Source organism: Psammomys obesus, unplaced genomic scaffold, assembly GCF_907164565.1.
Source record: "Psammomys obesus unplaced genomic scaffold, mPsaObe1.curated_primary_1811, whole genome shotgun sequence".
Classification (NCBI taxonomy): domain Eukaryota; kingdom Metazoa; phylum Chordata; class Mammalia; order Rodentia; family Muridae; genus Psammomys; species Psammomys obesus.
This window is the reverse complement of record NW_026586383.1, coordinates 9,224,909-9,233,760: the sequence shown is the minus strand read 5'-3', so window position 1 is coordinate 9,233,760 and position 8,852 is coordinate 9,224,909. Positions and strand designations below refer to the sequence as shown.

The 8,852-nt window shown below is 52.9% G+C and overlaps 1 protein-coding gene across 3 annotated transcripts in view; it reads right to left on the bottom strand.

Moving 5' to 3' along the window:
• Nucleotides 1-2,859, bottom strand: part of Mobp (myelin associated oligodendrocyte basic protein) — a 26,467-nt gene extending 23,608 nt beyond the window's left edge. For 2 of the 3 annotated variants that reach the window (XM_055601736.1, XM_055601737.1), the window contains exon 1: nucleotides 2,760-2,859. The gene's annotated coding sequence lies outside the window, so the exon portion shown is untranslated. The remainder of the gene's footprint in view (nucleotides 1-2,759) is intronic. The other variant, XM_055601738.1, reaches the window with a different exon arrangement.
• Nucleotides 2,860-8,852: the final 5,993 nt, after the last annotated feature.

Sequence of the window (8,852 nt, the reverse complement as noted above, 5' to 3'; positions counted from 1 at the left end):
GGGTGGTGTGGCCAGGTGTGGTCCTAGGGAGGTGTGGCCAGGTGTGGACATATCGTGGCCTTTTCCTGTCCTTTCACCTGGGAGATACGTGTGTTTTGTAGCTTACAGATTTTGAGAGTAAGAAGTTCTTGGAATCTTAATTCCCCCACCTAGGGAGAGGTCGATGGTGGAAGTGGTGCTGGAACACAGAGGAGGTCTTAGGTCATGAGCCTGTATGTGGACATACAACTATGATGCTCATTTATGTCAAAGGGCAACTCGGCTGTAAACAGTTATAACGTTCTCTGTAATTTTCACGTACAGACGTCTTAGGAGCTCCCTTAAAATCCTAGTTATTCTTCCTCAGAGATTGAATTAAAAGTTTTCATGATCATATTTGAATATAAACTCAATAGTTATAATCAAGGTCACTCATCCTAGCCCAACCCAGCGGAATTCTGGGGTATGGGCAGCAGGTGTCCTTCCACACTCCCCTGCCTCCTGAGCCCTCTGTACCTTATCCCAACCCTCAGTCGTTTTGACTGAGAAAAGGGGGGTTTAATAGCATCATTTCCCACCTCTGAATGATTCCTCATAGGAACACAGAATCCGTTTGTGTGTTCTTTGCTTGAGAGAGGATCTTTAACCCAGACTGACTTCCACTCCCGGTGTAGCTGAGGATGACCTTGATCTTCCCAGGAGTGCACCACCGCACACTTTATCCAGTGTTGGTGATTGACCTGTGCCAGCTGAGCCCCTTGCCCAGCCCCGTAGCCGATAAGCACAACCACCCTCCAAGGACAGCTGACCCTTGATGCAGCAGTCCCGGCACCTCCTGCTGTGGCTTCCTATCGAGGGGGAGAGCCGTGCCGGATGGTGGGGAGAACCTCCTCACCAGGGGCGTGGCTGGGAGCCTGGTCTAACCAGGAGCCACCATGACCCTAGCAAAAGCTGCTTCCTGTCAGCATCACAGAAGGACGTTGGCGACATAAGCTTCAAAGCTGCCAAGGCCATAACTGGGGAGATGGCTCGGTGGGTAGAGAATGCGCTATGCAGACTGCAGGGTCTGAGTTCAGATCCCCAGCACCCACAGAACAGCCAGGCATGGGCACTGGCCACCTGTAACCTCAGCACGGGATGGAGACAGGCAGAGCCAAGTTTCCGGCAAACAAGTCTAGGCCAAGTACCGAGCTCCAGGCTCAGTGAGGGACCTTATTCCCAAGAAATAAGGTGAAGAGTGATGGAGGAGCTAGCTGACATTGACTTCTAACTGCTGTGCACTTACACAAAAGTCTACCCGTGCATACGTTCATAATGTGAGCGCATAATGCACACACACACACACACCCATACACACACACACACACACACACACACACACACGCACAAGACTGTCAGAGAATGACCGTCCTGATGACGTCTGCAGGCTAAGGAATCTAAAGAGACAGCTCCGAGCAATGTGTGAGCCCGGGCTGTCTGCCAACAGCACAGGGAATGGGTTCCAGCTTGGACAACAGATCATGTGCTCAGCCTAACGCTGAGCCATTAGTGATGTGGGCACTTATCTCAGGTGGCTGGGAGGCATTAGGTGGACGAGTTTGCACACACAGGAAAGGAAAAACCAGGCAAATGTGCTAGTGTCAGCAGCGTTTGCAGAAACTGGGTGCAGCTGGCATTCTTACACTGCCTGCAACTTTTCGATAGAATCCACTCAGCAGCGTGCCCTAAACAGCCCTACACAGCGGGTGTCACCGCACCTGGCCGAGGCCCATCTCTGCCTACCTGTGTCGTTCACACAGCATTCAAAACCTTTGTTCACTTCCTTCCTAGTAGTCTAGCCAAGGCCACTGCTTTATTCATGACACGACCTTCCTTTTACTGAGGACTCCGGGTTCTCCACGAGATCTAGTGAGAGCTGAAGCTTTAACGTGGCTCCCTCAGGTGGAGATTTGGTTTCTCGGCCGCACACCCCCACATACCAACCCCGCTGAGCGTTTAGGGGGACAGCCGCTCCCAGCTGAGAAGGAAAAGCCACTTGTATTTCTTTTTAACTTTTCCTCTGTCCACTCCTTTTTCAATGTTTTTGTTGTAGCATATACGCATTGTCTGTAGTCACGGGCCTTGCGACATTTTTACATGCATACACACTGTATTTCAGCCACGCCAGGCCTCGTCCCCCTCTTCTATCCCCACTCCTGAAGACGCCCCACACACACTTTCCAAACTAGCCTCCCCTTCTGCTTTGGTGGTTTTTTGCCCCTTTGGGGAGGGTTAAAATCCAGTGCATTTCATTAGCTTCTTTACAGGAGCCTGGGTGAGGGTCCGGTGCCAGGAGTGTGGGCAACTTACCAGTGACACATGTTTGTACAACTAAAGACACTAAAGACAACGTCTCTCTTCCCAGTTAACCATAAACTGTATGTAAATTCTCAGGGGTGGGTGGGGCCCCACAAAACTCATGTATAAGTCATGACGGTAAATAGAAGAAGACATGAGGACTGGGGGAGACAGCAGCTCCATTGCTCCCTCTCCAACAACCAAGATGTGAAGCCACGGAAAGCCGAGCATCTCTCCTGGAGCAGACAAACCCCGAACCTTAGCAGGAAGGTCCCGCTGCCTGGATCAGCATAGACAACTGTCCTTTCTCTTCTGCTCTCTCTGTTCCTTCATGTCCTCCCACTCCCAACTGCCATCGAGGCTGGCTTCCCCTGGGACCCATCGGAGGGTGTGCCCTTGCCACGTGAGGTACAGCGTCAACCAAGCCCCCCGGATCCTCTTACCTGCAGGCAACCGCTGCTGGGAAGCAGACCCCTGCGGCTGGCAGGCCCTGGTGAAGCTGGCCTACCTCAGTACACGCAGAATATATAGGGAGGGACTCTGCGCCGGGGTTGTCATTACAGAAGGTGTTTTTGACGGGTCCTCAGCAAGATGTACTTTACAACAAAAGCTACACAAAGGCCACACAAAGGCCACACAAAGTTTCAACAAAAGGCTAAAGAAAGACCAAACAAAAGCTAAAGAAAGTTGAAACAAAGACTGAAACAAAGAGAAAACAAAGGCCAACAAGGATGGGAACAAAGGCCAAGACAAAGAGTAACAGAAAAATCTGAACAAAAGCTGAAGCACACCACACACGCATGCTCGCACGCATGTAGACCGCATCCATGATGCAGCCCCCACGGGCTCTCGGCCTCCCACCACATAGTCAATACCCCCACGCAAAGCCTTGCCCCGCACTGCTGGACCCACAGCAAGTCAGACGGGCCACGCCCCTCCGGGCCACATGCTCCCACCCCACTTGCCGCCATGAGCCCAGGATGCTGGGGACATGGAGGGACATGCTTACATCTTTCCACAAGGTCAAAACGCCTTAGCTGTTCCTTCTCAGATGTGACATCACTTCCGTCGGCTGTAGTTTGCTGGGTAACCCTGATTCCCTTTGATGGCCAGCCACAGGCAGTAACAGGGGCTTTTTATGCCAAATCAGTGACTGCTGTCCAGTCTCCTATTACACAGTACAGGTCATTCGGCAGTGCGTCTATCTCTCTGTGCGCAGGTCACAGGATGAATCCAAGAGGGTTAAGGAGGCCACAGGGCTGAAGAAGCCACACTCCAGCAAAGCTGAGAGAGACCGGAAGAGAATTGCTGCAGTGGGGTTCTAGGTTCCCACGAGAAAACACTCTGGCCGAAAGGGACTTAGGGGAGGAAAGGGTTTATTTTAGCTTAAACATCAGGTCACAGTCCATCACTGAGGGGAGTTAGGGCGGGAACTAAAACAAGAACTTGAAGCAGACACTGCAGAGGAAGATTGTCTGCTCTGAAGCACGTGCCCAGCTAGCTCTCAGGCGGAGTCCAGGACCACTGCCTAGGGAACGGGGCTGCCCACAGCGGCCAGGCCCCACCCACGTGCCCGTGGGCCGGTCTCATGTAAGTGGTTCCCAACTGAGACGGAGAAAACTACCGTGAGGAGCTTAGGTAAGTAATCCAGCCGAGACATGCTTCCAGAGGCCTGCGAGGTGGGTACAGGCCAGGCCAGCTGAGGCTTGGGGCCACGGAGGTGAGGGCCAGCCAGGAGGATGGACGGAGCCGTGTTGGGTGATGGACAGGCAGGTGGCAGTTTGAGCCTTGTCACGAACATGGTGGGCTGAGCCCTTATGTGCACGCGTCTGTGTGTGCCTGTGTGTGTGTGTGTGTGAAGAGTAACCGACTCCGTGTGGAGGCGGGGACTTGTGTGGCTCTCATTGTGCGCTGCCGTGGGCTGTGTGGAGCACGCTGTTGTGCGCTCACGTACTGTGGTACCCGGGCCTGTTGGCGGGTCTGCAGTCTGCGTGGAGATCGGGCTGTCCCCTGCCCTGTCCCCCCACCCCCCACTGCGTGAAACTGGCTTCAGGCTGGTCCTCACCCTGGATGACCCCACTGACCAGCAGCGTTTGGTTCCATTTTGAGTGCAGACGCGGAGACAAGATGGCTCTTGCTTGTGCACAGAAAGGCCACCTGCCCAGCCTCTCCTGAGGGGTGCGGGTGTGAATGACACCTGGAAGGGACACGTTTTCACCTACAGACTTGTCAGAGGAGACGGGAACCACGTGATCATGTGGACACACTAAAATCCTATCCGGGAGCCAGAGAGACGGCTCAGCTGGGAAAGGTGCCTGCCACCGAGCCTAACGGCCTGAGTGCAGGCCCCGAGATCATATGGCTGAGTGGGGAAACTGATTCCTGCAAGTTGTCCTCTGTGGATTGTGCATGGCCCCCACCCTTACACACACACACAGGCACACACACCCCTGCACACACACACACAAACAGTAACATATGCACACCACAACATAAAAATGAAACAAAATATAAAGTGATGTCAAAAAAAACAGGCCTGAGAACCTACACATAACCTAAACTGAAAAGATGTGATCGCCTCCCTGGTCTGGTCCCATAAAGAGGGTGCCTGATGTGGAGCTAATGATCGCAGCCAAGGCTGAACTGTGTCCCTTGCCTCCTGATTCCCTGTGCTGAGGACCCAGCCCTAGAACCTCATGGGTGACTGTATCTACAGCCTTCACGGAGGAACCCAGGATAGACCGGGGGATGGACATGGACACCAGCCAACAGGACAGTCTGCCCTGTGCCGCACGGTGGCAGGACACAGTGAAGAGACAGCTCTGTGAAAGGAGGAGAACCCAGTGACAAAACCTTTCCACAGCCTTGGTGGGGCCGGCCCTGCTGACACCCTGACCTCAGGCTTCCAGCTTGGAAGGGATGTGGAGACAGAAATTTCTGCTGTTTGGGCCACCATCCCACCCCTTTATGTTTGGCTACAGCAGCCTTTGAACAAGCAAGCCCACGTGCCATGTGCCACAGGGCCCACAAGACTGGCTGTCACTCATGTTTATCAGAGCAGCTCTGTGCGGTGACAAATGCTGTCAGAGGTGCCCACTGGAAACCGATAGCCTGAGGTGTCAGCTCACCCTCGTCATCATCCGTCACCAGGGGAAAACACACTTACCAGTTTCCTAGCTGGTTTTTCTCTGTTTTAATATTAAATAATCCATATGAGCAGCCATTTATACGTTCCTTCTTTTTGTTTAGAACATTTGGGATGGGGGAAGGTACTTTCATTTAGGTAAATCAGAGGCCACAGAGGAGCAATGCTTGCTAGCTCACTCCCCGACTCCTGTTCAGCTTCCTTACCCCGCTCAGGACCATGGCCTAGGGGACAGAGCTGCCCACAGTGACTATGCCCTCCTAGGTCAACGCCAACCAAGAAACCCCCACAGACATGCCCAGACGCCAGGCTGCTCTGGGCAATCCCTCACCTCAGACTCCCTTCTCATGTGATTCTAGGCCGTGTCAAGTTGTGTGTCAGAGGCACAGGTACCTCCCACATACACAGGTTTTTAATTTTTTATTTATGTTTGCTGTTGAGGCAGGGTCACTATGTAGCTCTGCTGCCTTGGAACTTGCTATGTGGACCAGGCTGGCCTAGAACTCACAGAGATCTACCTGCCTCTACCTCTCACATGCTGAAATTATGCCTGGTGTGTAATTCAAATTTATAAAGTTGTCTTACGATTTGAAGCAAGCTGACCACTGCACAGGCCTGACTGCGTCCTATCTCATCAGCTGGAAACAGATGAAAGGCAGGCGACATTCTGTTTGTTGTATAAATATGAGAAGTGTTTTGTTTTTGTAAACGCCTCTCAGGTCGTTTGCAGTTTCAGAAAGTAAAAGCAGAGATAATGAGTCGATTGTTCCAATCTGAGAGGAGCCAGCCTGCGCCTGCGTTGCTCCTCACTGGCCCGAAGTCTGCTTCGGCCTCAGTCTGTCCATCTACAGTTCTGCCTGCAGCCTACAGATTCCCAGCTTCTCGGTCTCTGCCTTTCCATGGTAAACAGGACTGCGATGCCAGCTGGACTGCCAGCCACTCAGACAAAGCTCCTGTGTGTGCCCAGGCTCCTCGCCCAGCTCTGCAAGGGCCCAGTCACAATTGTCTCTGGCCAGCGAGACCTGTGTGGGCATGGACATTGTGTTCCCCCAATCCGCCATGTCAGAAGTCCCTTGGCTCTGCATCTGTTATAACCAACCGTGGCTTGGGTTAGAGCCACTATCACACTGGAGAAAGGAACTGAGGCAAGCAGAGGTGCTGAGCAGGAAGTTTAGCCACACAAGAGACCCAGAGCAAGGCTGTGCCTGCGTGATGCCAGTCCAACGAAGCGGGTCTGACTGGTGATGTCAGTGTTCAGGGCACACGTGTGGTGGGGCAGGGCCCTGCAACTGGAAATAATCTCTGAAGAAAGTGCAGCCTCTGTGTCCTGACCCCGAGCTTACTAAAGCAGCGAAGCCTGCTGGTTGTTTTAAGAGTGCCTAGAGAATGGCAAAATGCCCTCCCGGGGAAAAATGCTTTGGGCAAGCCCAACCGCATAACCCACAAGGAGAGAACTGAATCCCACACAGTGTGCTCTCACCTCTGCACTGTGTGTGTGCATGTGTGTTTGTGCATGTGTGTGTGCACGCACGCACGCACTGACAAGGGATCCAAGGCCCAGGTCCTCTGCAGAGCACGCCACTTCATTGGGCCACCACTAGCCCCAGCCAAATTTCTTAAGATGGCAAAGTTAGCAGGTGGAAATGCATTTCTCTCCCTTTTTTACTCGTGGATATGAACATGTTTTTGTTTTGGTCCCTGGTGTGGGATGTGGGGCTGACTCAGATGGCCCACAGCAGCAGACTATTTGCCTCGTGCGTGCTCTGAGAGTAGCTCTTTGCCAGCTGCAGTGAGTTTAAATCTGAGGACTCTGAGAGAGAATAAAGGCCAGAGCCCAGAGAGTGGAAGAAGAGAAAGAACAAGGCTGCTGCTTCCCCCTTGCTGCTCCCAGTTGCTGTTGTGAGACAAGAAGATGGAGATCTCCTGAAATGAGGATTGGAGTGGCTCCAAGGAACCCCACCACCCTAACCAGCAGGAAGCAGCTAAGGAAGAACTGGGCCCCTCTCCCACTAACCCTTTCTCTCTCCTACCTGGTATTGGGGTATTGGAAGAGATTGGGGTGCAGTAAGGAGAAAAAGAAAAAGATAAACATAAATAAAAGAGTTTTTAAAGGACTCCAATGGTTACTTGTTCTGGATTTTTTTGTTTTGCTTTGTTTTGTTGGTGGGCTATTTTGGTTTGGTTTTTAGCTTTGTCTGGTTGGTTGGTTGGTGTGTGTGTGTGTGAGAGAGAGAGACAGTCTCAGTAAGTAGCTCTGGCTATCTAGAACTCACTATATAGACCAGGGGGGCCTCGAACCCACAATCTGCTTACCTCGACTTCCAAGGGCTGGGATTAAAGGCTTGTGCGCCCACACCGTCTTGCTTTTATTTTTAAGACCAGGCCTTGTTATGCTGCCCAAGCTGACCTCAAATTCACGGCCGTTGCTTGTTCTGGTTAGTCTGGGCTGTAAAGTTGACACAACTTAGAATCATCTTGGAAGGGAGTTTCCCTGGGGGAGCACCCAGATGAGATGAGCCTGTGGGCGCATCTGCTGGCTAACTGACCCCGCCTTTGTGGACAGCCCCAGCTCCGGGGTGGCGGGTTCAGGGCTACATAATCGTGGCTGCGCGTGAGCAAGCGAGGCGGCAGCAGGCAGCCTGCGTGCGATCATCTCTGTCTGCGCTTGACTGTGGCACACTGTCCCCCATCTGTGACTTCCCCGCAGCACGGACAGTGACCTGGGATGGGAAAATCCTTTCTCCCCTGTGTTGCTTTCAGTCGGTTTTTGTTAATCACAGCCACAAAAAGCAAACTGGAAACTCTGCCTGCTTCAACTGTGATCGCAGGCTTGCGCCTCCAAGCCCACCAGAAACAATTACAGTCAGGCATCTGTGCGGGCAACCACTGTGCTGCACTGCCCCCTGGTGGCCACGGCGAGTCGGTGCCAACCGCTGAAAGACATATAGACTATTCGGAGGGCTCTTCCTGGATTGCCCCTGCCTGCCTTAGGCCGCTGAAAGCTGTGGTATTAACCAGAACACAGGGACATGCATTTTAACACCTTCACCTCCCCCGTTACTGTACAGGCAGTTCCACTGGCCTGCTCTCAGGGACCTAGTAACCGCTTACAACATCACCTGCCTCCAACACCTGCCTCCACAGATGTGCCGGGTAGGCCAGGTGTGCCAGTGTGTCAGGTGTGTGCCATGTGCAAAAGGACCTGCCCACCTGTTTTCAGAGTCCGCTCTTCCCGGCTGTCTGCCTGTCTACATGACTGCTTGTCTGTCTCTGTCCCTTCCCCAGGTCCGCACTCCCCTCCCCTCCCCCAACCAACCTTTCACACCAGATCTGTTGCATGGCATAATCTCTTAGGGGTACACCTTGGCATGGGCCTGCCAAGATACACCCC